Source organism: Triticum urartu, chromosome 6 (assembly GCF_003073215.2).
Source record: "Triticum urartu cultivar G1812 chromosome 6, Tu2.1, whole genome shotgun sequence".
Taxonomy (NCBI): domain Eukaryota; kingdom Viridiplantae; phylum Streptophyta; class Magnoliopsida; order Poales; family Poaceae; genus Triticum; species Triticum urartu.
This window is the reverse complement of record NC_053027.1, coordinates 47,764,323-47,778,465: the sequence shown is the minus strand read 5'-3', so window position 1 is coordinate 47,778,465 and position 14,143 is coordinate 47,764,323. Positions and strand designations below refer to the sequence as shown.

Sequence of the window (14,143 nt, the reverse complement as noted above, 5' to 3'; positions counted from 1 at the left end):
AAAATATCATTGTTTTGTGGCATAGCTTCGATGTAATACAGATTACCTTTTATTTCGTGACATGGTACCGTCGCAAAGTAAATATACACCCATGGCATCATGCCACCTTGTTCAAACTTCTTCGACTATGTTTACATTTTTTTATTGAACATAGTACAAACATAGACATTCATACAAACACACATACACTCACACGTGTTACATCTATCAAAGCAAGGCCGCATGCATGCAGTTGATACTTATGCATCAACTGAAATTCATCAATTATAGTCTTCTCTACTTCACCTACATACTGAACTTGGTGGGTCACATTTGTTCGGCAAGATTTTGTCACCCTTTCAATGTTTCCTAGGAAATAAAAATAATAATGCAAGAAAATACTTCTGCCATACTTTTATCTAAAGTAGCATGCAACAATAAGAAAAATCTCTACTATTCGGCCGGTGTTTGTTTGCAGTGATCTGTTTAGGTTAGGTCTTTGTTTGTCTATGTTCATGTGTCTATAGGTTGGATCCTTCTGATGTACGCTTCTTTCATTGACGACTGTTGATATTCTGGTGTGCGGGTTTTTTAGGGCCTTAGCATGACGACTTCTTGACTATCTACTAAAATAAGGCTTGTCTGACTCCGATGAGGAAGGGGCAAAAATGATGGCGCACCATTGGCTCGCTCTAGTGCTTGTAATTATCCACTCGTCGCTAGGTGGTCTACGAACATGGATATAATAAATTTTTTTATTATTATTGTGACGATGTTTAATGAATAGATCGGAGTTTTCTCTGTAAAAATAGTGTACATGCACGTGCATTAGGTTCGCTCAGTGTTCTACCTATATCTTGTTTCCTAGTGATTTTTTTGTATTGTTTGAGCGTGTTCTTCAAAACTTCTCTCTAACTTGTCCGCCAACAGATCTGAACGTGTTCGTGGATATTTCTCTACTTGTCCATGGGAAAATGATACCCAACGGCCGCCCCTTATTTGTTCACACACACTAATTTTTTGTCAAAATTCATCATAATTCAAGCATCCAAAAATATTACATGCATGATATTGCAAATAAACTTATTCGTTGTCAACGTAAACTACCACCAGCGCTTCTCCTTCCACATTAAGTTGGGGAACATGTTCAGAAAGGGTTGAAAATAATGACATGTTCAAAAAGTTAAGCCAGAGATTAATTACTACAGATGTACAGTACTAAATGCAGTACCACAGGCACAGGGGTCAAGCAACGAGTCACAATGTAATCACCTCACAAATTATGCATATTTTTCCTCCTGGAAGATGGCACCCACAGTATCGCATTTTTAATGCAATATAGATTGCATCAAGATGAAGTGAACACATCTATATATTCCAATAAAGCAAACATTAGGCAACAGTAAAAGCTTCAGTTTTAGGGAAAGAAAGAGTACAGACTTGGTACCTACAGAGTTATGAAGTTTAGTAACTCCTTCCAACTAAAAGATGACAGGACAGATGATTTGCAAAGTGCATATCATAGACATTTCATGCAAATCATTTTTCAATTAGGACCGGAAGTGAATCACAGCACGTGAAGGCAAACCCAAATCTTCAGTTGTCCATTTCCTCTCCTCGGAAGTCCTTGGATATCTAGATGGACAAACCTTGTCCTTGATCTCGGGATCCAAATCACCACAGCACCCACACACCTTCCTGTCATACAGAGATATCTCACCCACATTAACCGCAGCTTCCACGACACGCCTGATGTATAGCACAAAGTTGTCATCAGGCTGGAAGCCATAGATGGTGAGCTTAACCAAATTCTTGTGCTTGAAATCAGGGGCATATGGCTTCCACTTCACGTCTGACTTATCGCACAAACCATGTAGCTTCCAGAACTCTTTGTCTGTGATAATTATGCACTAATGATTCCATACTGTGATACACAGCTCTTTTAGGGAGGGCGCAGCTTCAAGAATAAACATTGTCCAAGCAAAATCACATCCTTCAGGAAGATGGTCCAGATTCACATGTTGTAGTTTGTTGAGCACAGGCACGAGCAGTTTCGGGCATTCTGGGATAACCCAAATCTGGGACAGAAAAAAAAAATTAAAACCCAGTGCAAGTTGCATATAACTTACATTCTCAACTACCAGGGAAGACCCACTCAAGTTGCTATTCAGTGGCGGAGACAAGGGGGGCGAGCAGGGGCTGGCCCCCCTATCGATCGAGTAATCATCGAGTATACACTAGTTAATTAGCGACATGTTTCACGTGCAAAAGTACTTGCCCCCCCCCCCTATCTTGACGTGAATTATGAAAAAAGAAAAGGAAACCAGGCCTATGTGAAAGCCCACGTAAAAGTTGTTTGTGTGCAAGTACATTGCAAGGCCTGATTTGGTGTATGGCCTCTGCTAAGGGCATGTACAATGGTTGATAAGATAGTCTTATCTTAAGTTTTGCATTTAATTTAGAGATGACAAAAAAATGTCTACAATGGGTCATCTCTTAGCCTTATCTTCAATAACTAGCAATTCCTAAAAATGTGGTGAGACATATTGTGCTAAGAGATCATCTCTTGTCTTATCTTAAATAAGAGAAGACAAGCCTTCTCTTATGAGTTCTCTCTCCTCCATCACATTATTTATCCTACGTGGCACTCCTAAGATAGTACCATTGTACATGCCCTAAGGTCTCCTGGGCGCTGGAAATTCCCTCTCGTCATTAGCGCGTGCGTGGGTGGATTAGTGATACGCCGCTGCCGTCGTGTGCCCGTCCCGCCTACCCGCCTACCGCCTCTACTATCCCTGCCCGCGATTCGGTTCATACGGCAACGCAGGCTGATCCTCTCGCCAATTCTTAAGACTGCAGCCAACGAATTGACCAAGGTTAATATACCTTTACTAATCCCTCTCAGTTCTCATCTTGTAGTGTTATAAATCATATTTTATTTATTTTGGCTGTGTGATTTGTGATGCATTGCCACGCTAGGTCATAGGCACCCACAAACCGTTTGAAAGCTCGGACCGATCAATGCTTCCTCGAGCACGGCTGCATTGGTAAGCAGTGATGGTTATTACGCGTCTGCCAACGACAACCAGCCGATCTACTTTGACCTAGCGGCAAAGGGGACGGTGAGGGTCTAGGTTTTGTTCTCTAGGTATGTATTTTGACAACAGAGATCAATTTTTCCTAATACATATGACGCCCGGATAATTAAGCTACAGTAATACCATGCTAATGGTGACATGTCTTCATTTTTACTGTTGCTAGTCCCAGGTTGGTTATTACCGATTCAAATTTTAACTTTAAAATAAAGTCAAACAATAAGGATTTTCAAATGTGAAAACTAAAATGTGAAAAATGTAAGAAATAATTCATAGATAATTAAAGTGCTGAAACAATATTTTTACAAAGTGAATAAATGCCCTTAAATGAATAAAACAGGGGCTAAAAACCATTATTAAATGCTTTTAAATAATAAAAAAATACAAACCTATTTTATTATTGTACCAAACTAATTGTTGCTCTGGCCTGAATTGCAATAGTAATTAAGGTACAAGTTTCATATTTTATAACACTATTTTACTATTGAAAATTAAAATGAAAATAGAAATAAATAAAAAGAAAGTAAACAGAAACTAACCTACTATGCACCGGCCTTGATGTGAACAGGCAAGGCCCAGCCCACCTGGAGCTCGTCCCCAACCTCTCTGTTCATCAGAGGCTGGGTGGACGCCGCGCCATCGTCCGTGGCCATGGATGGCCACGTGCCGAACATCTCGCCCCACCCTGGCGTCTATAAGGCCCTCCTTGACACCGTACGCGAACCCTAGCCCCCCTCATCTCACCCTCTTGTGCCGCCATCATCGTTTTTGTTCGTGCCCGAGCGGCTGCCCGCCATGGCCATCATCGTAGCCGCGGCCAGCACGCTTGCTGTCGCCTGAGAAGATGTGCAGGAAGACGGACGTACTCCTCTACTTCGTCTACACCACCAGATTGACGCTGTAGAACTCCAACGCCGCCGCCCGCTTCATCTTCTTCCTCGGACGCCGCCGGACATCCTCGTCAAATTCGCCGCCGTCTGCCGCTCCTAACCTTCCACCGGCCTTTCTTGTGCCCCGCGGTGAGCTCCTCGGCGATTCCCCCTAATTTCCCCGTCGATTCCATGATGTATCACCGCTCCCCGCAAGCGCCGAATCTCGCCGTCGCCGTGGACGACGTGCCTCTCGTTGCCGAGCTCTCTGAGCCTCCCAGTGTCTTCCGTCGTGCCTGTAGTGACCTATAGCTGCTTCCTAGATGCTCCTTTTGCTCACCCTCGAGCTGCAACTGACCCGCCATAAACACCATGCTCCGACCGCTGCTACTCTTGCCGCAGTTGCTGCTCTTTGCTATTGCCGCTGGTTGCCGCTGCTACCTGCTCTCGCTGTAGCTGCTATTGCTGGCCATGGCCTTGACCATGGTCAAGAGCACCATGGGTGTTCTCTGTGTGTGTGACCGGCTGGGCAATTGCCATGGAGACCGGCCCTGATTAGATTAGGGACTAAGCCCTCTCTAGTACTAACCCACCCCATTTTGAGTCTATTACATGGGCCCCCACTAGTAAATTGTTTACTAAAATAATTTGAACACATGTCCCACTGAAATATGGGTCCCACTTCTAAATAGAACCAATTAGTTAAAATAGTTTAACACCAGTCCATGACATGCAGGCCCTTTGACCATGTTGACTAGTCAACGTAGATTGAGTCAATTGCTGACTGTGCATTGTTGACTTTTACCCTGACCCATTGTTAGCCACACATTGCACCCATGGATACACTTCTCTGTGTACCCATAGCATTTAGTATTTATTTGAATTTCGAATTAAATAAAATAATAATTTTAGAAAATGTTTAAAACTTTGAAATTTAATGTAAAATAAATTGTAACTCCGATGAAAATATTTTGTACATGAAAGTTGCTCAGAACGACGAGACGAACTCGGATACATCGCTCGTTCGTCTGCCACGCATCCCTAGCATTGTGAACACGCAACTTTCCCCCTCCGATTCTTCTGTCCGAAAAAGCAAAACACCGGGGATATTTTCTCGGATGTTTCCCCCTTCACCGGTGTCACCTCATACCGCGTTAGGGCACCCCTAGCATCGCTACTTGTCATGTCATGCATCGTTATGCATCTGTTTGCATTGTATTCATTGTTTCTTCCCCCTCTTCTCTCCGGTAGACTACGAGGCTGACGCTGCTGCTGGTGCCTCGTCCGACTACGTTGTTGACGACCCTTACTTGCCAGAGCAACCAGGTAAGCCCCCTCCCTTGATCACCAGATATCGCCTACTCTACTCTCTATACTGCTTGCATTAGAGTAGTGTAGCATGTTACTGCTTTCCGTTAATCCTATCCTGATGCATAGCATGTCCTTGCTACTACTGTTGTTACCTTTACCTGCAATCCTAATGCTTAGTATAGGATGCTAGTTTATCATCAGTGGCCATACATTCTTGTCCGTCTGCCATGCTATACTATCGGGCCGTGATCACTCGGGAGTTGATCACGGGTATATATATATATACATAATATATGATACTTGTGGTGACTAAAGACGGCTCGGCTCGTAGGAGTACCCGCGAGTGATTCACGGATTGGGTCCAAAAGGACGTTTGTCCCGACGGCCCTCTGAGTGGATCTTTGTGGCGAAGCGACAGGGCAGGTTGAGACCACCTAGGAGAGAGGTGGGCCTGGCCCTGGTCGGCTTTCGCGGTTATTTCAAAATAACACGTTTAACGAGATCTTGGTATTTGATCTGAGTCTGGCTACTGGCCTATACACACTAACCATCTACGCAGGGACAGTTATGGGCACTCGACGTCGTGGTATCAGCTGAAGCCTTTGTGACGTCAGCGACTGAGCGGCGCATGCCGGGTTGGACTGGAACGCCTACTCTTGTATAAGGGAGGCTAGGTCTGCTCACCGGCCGCGTACGCAACGTGCAGGTGTGCAATGGGCGATGGGCCCAGACCCCTGCGCCATAGGATTTAGACCGGTGCGCTGACCTCTCTGTTGTGCCTAGGTAGGGCTGCGACGTGTTGATCTTCCGAGGCCGGGCATGACCCAGAAAAGTGTGTCCGGACAAATGGGATTGAGCGTGTTGGGTTATGTGGTGCACCCCTGCAGGGAAGTTAATCTATTCAAATAGCCGTGATCTTCGGTAACAGGACGACTTGGAGTTGTACCTTGACCTTATGACAACTAGAACCGGATACTTAGTAAAACACACCCTTCCAAGTGCCAGATACAACTGGTGGTCGCTCTCTCACAGGGCGACGAGGGGAGGATCATCGGTTAGGATTATGCTATGTGATGCTACTTGGTGAACTTACCATCTACTCTCTTCTCCTGCTGCAAGATGGAGGTTACCAGAAGCGTAGTCTTCGACAGGACTAGTTATCCCCATCTTATTCCGGCATTCTGCAGTTCAGTCCACATATGATACCCTTATTCCATTTGATACCAATGCATACATATGTAGTGTAGCTCCTTGCTTGCGAGTACTTTGGATGAGTACTCACGGTTGCTTTTCTCCCCCTTTCCCCCTTTCCTATATCCGATTGCTGCAACCAGCCGTTGGAGTCCAGGAGCCAGACGCCACCGTTGATGACGACTACTACTACTCGGGAGGTGCCTACTACTACGTGCAGCCCGCTGACGACGACCAGGAGGAGTTTAGGAGGATCCCAGGCAGGAGGCATGCGCCTCTTTCGATCTGTATCCCAGTTTGTGCTAGCCTTCTTAAGGCAAACTTGTTTAACTTATGTCTGTACTCAGATATTGTTGCTTTCGCTGACTCGTCTACGATCGAGCTCTTGTATTCGAGCCCTCGAGGCCCCTGGCTTGTAATATGATGCTTGTATGAATTATTTTATTTGTAGACTTGTGTTGTGATATCTTCCCGTGAGTCCCTGATCTTGATCGTACACGTTTGTGTGTATGATTAGTGTACGGTCAAATCGGGGGCGTCACAAGTTGGTATCAGAGCCGACTGCCTGTAGGAATCCCCCTTCCACACTCCTTGGCCGAAGTTGAGTCTAGTCGATAAAAAATGTTTTACTAACTTGGCTGTGCGGCCCCTGGGCCCACGTCGCCATCGGGTGTTATTAGGATCTTTTATTCCTTGATCTATACTCTGGGACTTTGATCTTTCTTCTATTCGGGATAAATGATTTTGCTAAAATCTAACTCTAGGTTCTCGTTACCACTTCCTGCCGGAGAACCCTTTCATTACGGATGATCGACTACTTCAACAGAAGATTCTGACAATACTCTCCGATATTTTCTCGAGACCGTGTGCCTGTTGCTTTTGCAATTCCCTACCACCAAAAATTCCCTATGGATAAATACTTACACCTATCGAACTTACTTTTATTCTCAGTTGGTCTTGTTATTACAAGATACCCTGAAATACTCGTCGTTGTTTCGATAATCCTTTGAGCTTACTGCCTTGCTGTTCTTTGTCACCTGAATACCCCTACGGATAATTCTCGCACTTATCGAGTATCTGCTCATCCCCCAGTTGTTCATGTGTTTCACAATGGTCATCGAAATACTATTCGATCCTCCAAAAATCCTTAGTAGCTTATTGCTCTGCAATACTTGTCTGCTTGCATGATGTTTGCTTTCCATATGTCTGGCAATATTCGTTAGTATCCTTAGGCACCGTCATTTTGATCCCTTTGATTCAACATGAGTGCGAATGCACGCAATCATCAGTTGATCCTTTTAAATTATCTTTCCGGCTCAGACGTCATTTTAAACATGAGCTGGTTCTCAAAAAATCCAATTGCCGTCGATTGTACCCCTAAGGCTATTCAACTTATCCATCCCTAATCAGAACATTGCTTCTGATCCCTTGATTTGAAAATCATAATTCCTTTGCATTTGAGCTCTGGATTAGTCAGTTATTTCCATAATCCAATACCTTTGCATTGTTACTTCCTCTGGTTGTGTGTCGATGCTCACATCAGCTCTGTTATGGACTGGCAGATCCTTTAATGGATTTTATCCAACAGTGTCCTTCATATTCAATAACCTTGTAAGCCTTCCCTCGGATACATAATGCCTTCGGTAAATTGTATCATCTACTTTCTCAACCTTTCTCTACTTTCGAGCTGGTGATATTTACTCTTGAAACTTGTGGTATATGTTTCTAAGAAGCCCCTATGGGTTGAACATATGCCTTCTCTAAACCGTGTGAACTCGAAAGTTTTCACTGTTGGGGAACGTAGTAATTTTGAAAATTTTCCTACGCACACGCAAGATCATGGTGATGCATAGCAACGAGAGGGGAGAGTGTTGTCTACGTACCCTCGTAGACCGGAAGCGGAAGCATTAGCACAACGCGGTTGATGTAGTCGTACGTCTTCACGGCCCGACCGATCAAGCACCGAAACTACGGCACCTTCGAGTTCTAGCACACGTTTAGCTCGATGATGATACCCGGACTCCGATCCAGCAAAGTGTCGGGGATGAGTTCCGTCAGCACGACGGCGTGGTGACGATCTTGATGTTTTACCGTCGCAGAGCTTCGCCTAAGCACCGCTACAATATTATCGAGGACTATGGTGGAGGGGGGCACCGCGCACGGCTAAGAGATCAATGATCAACTGTTGTGTCTATGGGGTGCCCCCCTGCCCCCGTATATAAAGGAGTGGAGGAGGGGGCCAGCTGATGAAGACATGTACCTAGGGTGGGGACACGGACCTGACCAAAGAGTCCTACCTTGGGACATCCCTAGGGGAAGTCACCTTTCAATCGACTTAAAGGTATCCCACTCGACGGACTCAAGACACTCGACCAGAAAGCTACCACTCGACCATGAAGCCAACCACTCGACCGCCAGGAGGCCTACAGTCACTCCGCAGGCAAACGGTCAGCTGTTAAGTAGTCTTTATGGTCATCATAGCATTTTATTAGGGGCGTTACCAGTAACGCCCAGCCTTAAATGTACCTTAAACCCTGCATTACTGAGGGCAGGAGGGGGCCGGCGGACTCTATATAAGCCACCCCCTCCTCAGTATGAAGGGTTCGCACCCCTGTTATTCACGCGCCAGTAATCCAATCGACCGCCTCCGGGCACCGAGACGTAGGGCTGTTACTTCCTCCGCGAAGGGCCTGAACTCGTACATCTTGGTGTGTTTACAACTTCCCAATAGCTGAGATCTAGCCTCTCCATACTTAGCCCCCTACATCACTGTCAGAGCTAGAACCACGACAGTTGGCGCCCACCGTGGGGCCGGAATCTTAGCGCCTGATTGGGGAAGTTGCGGTTTTTCCGATCCCTTTGATCATGGTTTCGTGCGGACTTTTGGTGGAGGGCCGCGAGATCTGTCTCGGCGTGCTCACGTTCATCGCCGACGACTCCGCCTGGCTTCAAGAGGCGCCACTCGACGTCGACGTGCTCCCCGTCCGCGGTGCGACACATTTCCGCGCATTCGTTCGTGGCGTCCTCCTGCGGCAGCCGTCAACCCAGTATCGGTCGGCCCCCGTATCGTCTCCTCGCTCTGTCTCCCACCGACGCAAGCGCTCCGGTCGGTCGAGACTTCATAGGTGGGTGAGGCATGCCGTGGCTCGCCAGTCGGCCACCCCGCAAGTCGCGGCAATCGAGCCCGACGAATCCCTCTGCGGCCTGTTCGACCTGTCGACTGGCTCCGCGGAGACCGCATCCGAGTGCGATAGCAGCGACCCAGCGGCTGAGATCCTGGCGGTCGATGGAATGCACAGTCCACCCGGTTTCCCTCGCGCTGATGGAGGCGCGGGTGGGGGCGGCCCGTCGCATCCCCACGATGAGTATCTCCCCGAACCTCTCACGTCATCACAGCGAGAGGAGCTTCGCCGCCGGAACACGGACGCCCTCCGCACCCCTATCGTCGGAGAGTCCCCCGAGGCCCGGGCCTTGGAGGACGCGCGTTTGGCTAATTTGGCCGAGCGCACTCGACTGGAGAATCTCCAGCGAGCACTCGACGAGCGAGCGCGTCAGCGGGCTCCCGAGTCTAGTCGACGCCAGCTCTTCCCGCCGACGCAGGTATATCGAACCCCAGTTCAGAATTTGGCCGCTACGGCCCGTATAGCAGAATCAATTCAGCCCTCCCAGTCGGAGGCTGGCAGGGGCTTGTTACAGATCAGAGCGTTGCTCCGGGCGGCGGGAAACCAGAATTCCGTTGTTTCTCAGTCGCGGAATAGGATCCACAGTCGATCCGTTGCAACCGATACAGTCCAGTCGGCTCACAGCCCGCGGTCGCCCCCGAGGCGTGAGGGACGTGGCGACCGGCATGATCAGTACAGAAGGAACGAGCAGTATGATCACCGATCCGATCGTGATGATCGACGTCGAGTGCCAATCCCTCTCCCGAGGAGTGGGTCATATGCACCTCGACATCGAGATGACAGGCGCCCTCGTAGCGTTGGGCAGAGGGTTCCCGTCGACCCCAGGGACCCAGGCTTTGACGCGAGATCGGTCCTCGTTCAAGGCTTGGTTGACAGGAACAGGGCTCATCGGGAAGGCCAGAACAGAGATGCGCCCGCCAGCAGCAGAGTACATGCTTCAGGGCTAGAGTGTTTCAGTCGAGCCATCAGAGCCGCAGTGATTCCTCCCAATTTCAGGCTGGCGACTGGAATCAGCAAGTTCACCGGTGAATCTAAGCCTGACACTTGGCTCGAAGATTACCGAGTGGATGTACAGATTGGCGGTGGCAATGATGAGGTGGCCATGAAGCATTTACCTCTCATGTTAGAGGGCTCAGCCAGAGCGTGGCTAAATTAGTTGGCACCCAGCAGGATTTACACTTGGGAGGATCTCTCCCGAGTGTTTATCACAACCTTTGAAGGAACATGCAAGCGACCTGCTGTAGGATCTAGAAGTAGATGTGTCTAGAGGGGGGTGATTAGACACTTCGTGCTAAAGTTGCAATTTTTAAGCCTTTTTGGTTAAGTGGAGTTTAGGCACAATTTCAGCGCACACAATACATATCAAGCAAGCAAGCAAAGAGTATATGAGCAGCGGAATGTAAAGCATGTAACTTGCAAGAATGTAAAGGGAAGGGTTTGGAGATTTCAAACGCAATTGGAGACACGGATGTTTTTCCCGTGGTTCGGATAGGTGGTGCTATCCTACATCCACGTTGATGGAGACTTCAACCCACGAAGGGTAACGGTTGCGCGAGTCCACACAGGGCTCCACCCAAGGGCAACGGTTGCGCGAGTCCACGAAGGGCTCCACCCACGAAGGGTCCACGAAGAAGCAACCACCCACAAAGGGGCCACGAAGAAGCAACCTTGTCTATCCCACCATGGCCATCGCCCACACAGGACTTGCCTCACTAGCGGTAGATCTTCACGAAGTAGGTGATCTCCTTGCCCTTACAAACTCATTGGTTCAACTCCACAATCTTGTCGGAGGCTCCCAAGTGACACCTAGCCAATCTAGGAGACACCACTCTCCAAGAAGTAACAAATGGTGTGTAGGTAATGAACTCCTTGCTCTTGTGCTTCAAATGATAGTCTCCCCAACACTCAACTCTCTCTCATAGGATTTGGATTTGGTGGAAAGAAGATTTGAGTGGAAAGCAACTTGGGAAGGCTAGAGATCAAGATTCATATGGTAGGAATGGAATATCTAGTCTCAACACATGAGTAGGTGGTTCTCTCTCAGAACATATGAGTAATGGTGTGTGTGTTCTGATGGCTCTCTCATGAATGAGAAGGAGGTGGAGGGGTATATATAGCCTCCACACAAAATCCAACCGTTACACAGATTTCCAATCTCGGTGGGACTAAATAAACTCGGTCTGACCGAAGTAGTAAACCTAGTGACCGTTAGGAATTTCGGTGGGACTGACATGCAACTCGGTAGGACCGATTCGGTTAGGGTTTGGGCATAACGTAATCTCGTGAGACCGATTACACAAACTCGGTGAGACCGAGTGGTAATTAGCTAACCAGAGAGTTGGTCAGGCAAACTCGGTGGGACCGATTTGCTCTTTCGGTGAGACCGAGTGGAACTCGTGAGAAAGTTACAAAGGGGAAACACTGAGTTTACATTGCAATCTCGGTGGGACCGATTCGCTCTTTCGGTGAGACCGAAAAGTTACGAAAGGGAAACAGAGAGTTTGCAATCCCATCTCGGTGAGACCGAGATCCCTATCGGTAGAACCGAATTGCTAGGGTTTGGCAGTGGCTTATGACAAGTGAAACTCGGTGGCGCCGGATAGGAAAGAATCGGTAGGACCGAGTTTGGCTTTGGGTTTAGGTCATATGTGGAAGTGGGAAAGTAGTTGAGGGTTTTGGAGCATATCATTAAGCACATGAAGCAAGAGGCTCATTAAGCAACACCTCATCCCTCCTTGATAGTATTGGCTTTTCCTATGGACTCAATGTGATCTTGGATCTCTAAAATATAAAATGAAGAATCTTGAGATTTTGAGCTTGAGCCAATCCTTTGTCCTTATCATTTTGAGGGTTCCACTTTCACATCCATGCCATGCCATTGTTGAACTTATCTGAAACATGCTAGATAGAAGTGTTAGTCCAACAAGAGATATGTTGTCATCAATTATCAAAACCACCTAGGGAGCACTTGTGCTTTCAGTCTCCCCCTTTTTGGTAATTGATGGCAACATACATCAAAGCTTTTAGATAAGGATATAAAGAACAGCAAGTAAAGCTTTGGAAGAACATGTAGCAAGCATAGGCTCCCCCTACATGTATGCACTCATGTAAATATGAAATATAGAGGCATGTGAGAGCATAAACATGACAGAGTAGGCAATGTGTTACATGTATCTTGGCCATATGCATCAGAGCAAAAGATTATTAAGGAAAATACCTTCATGCTCATGAGTCCTTCTTGCAAACAGTATGTACATAAGCAAGAACTCCTCATACTCATGATCTTGATGCATATACTTACCTTGTGGTCTCGAGTTGGCTTAGGATGGAATGGACCTGCAAACAAGGTTAGATAACACAAGTACGTCCACTAGCCAGAGCAAACAAAAGAAACCACAAGAATGCCAAGACTGGGATGACATGTAGAGAGTGATAACGTTGAATTCAACATGTCCCCAAGAATAAAGATATGCAATGAATTTGGCTGATTTCTTCTCCTTTAGGTGTCTTGCTCCCCCTGAATCTTACATGGGATATTGGGAGAAGATAGGAGATAGAAAATCAGAGCTGAATAGAACTAAATTCAAATGAGTTCATATGAACATGTCTTTCCCCCAAAAAGACATGTGGCATCTCTCCTCTTGAACATTTAGCATCTGGGATCCTTGAGTATTTTTCTCTCCCCCTTAACAACATCTGGGATCCTTGAGACTTTCTCTCCCCCTTAATACTTTTTCTCTCTTGGTGTGATCTCTCTTTCCTACAGGCTTTGATGTGATCTCTCTCTCTCCCCCTTTGACATCAATTTCCAAGAAGGTTTTTCCTGGAATCCGTCGAATAGGTTTGGTCCTTGAGATTCAGCACAAAGCAGAGGATAAAATTGTGATGCTTGTAGAGGACAAGATTCATTGAGTGGAGCTGGAACAGAAGAAATGTCGAATAAGCGGCAAATTGGTTTTCTGATTGTAAAGTCGGTGGCACGAGTGGCATATTTCGGTGGTACCGAAAATATTCGGTTGGACCGAAATTTGCAAGTCGCTGAAACCGAGTTTACACATGGAAACACACTTGTCACCTCAGCTCACTAGACAAGTAAGATCTCACAAAGATTTGCAATGAATTTCCTAAAGGATTTGCATGGAATTAAATGCAGAAAATGCAGAACAAGCACAAAGAGAAAAGAGAATAAACGGAAAGATCTAGATGAAGTTTTTTTTGTTAAAGAAAAGAAACTAAACGTGCATGAGAAAAATGCAATAACACAAAAAAGAACACAAGAGAACTTCATCTAGAGTTGGGCGGTGACATAGTCACCTATGTTAGAGTATATGACTTAGGAGTCAAGTGAGAACACTTGATCATAGGTCATACTCATCGTTTAAGCTCAAAATGGGGTTACCATTTTTCGTTTAAGCATCTTGATGTATTCACATCTTGTTGAGTTGCTTTGACTCATGTCTTGGAGTAAAGCTTCTCTAAGATGGAATAACATACCTTGGGTGGTGGTGTGGTTCTT

General features: G+C 46.6%; 1 pseudogene; it reads right to left on the bottom strand.

The window, feature by feature from the left end:
- Positions 1–1,413: 1,413 nt before the first annotated feature.
- LOC125516105 overlaps positions 1,414–14,143 on the bottom strand; it is a 71,506-nt pseudogene continuing 58,776 nt past the window's right edge.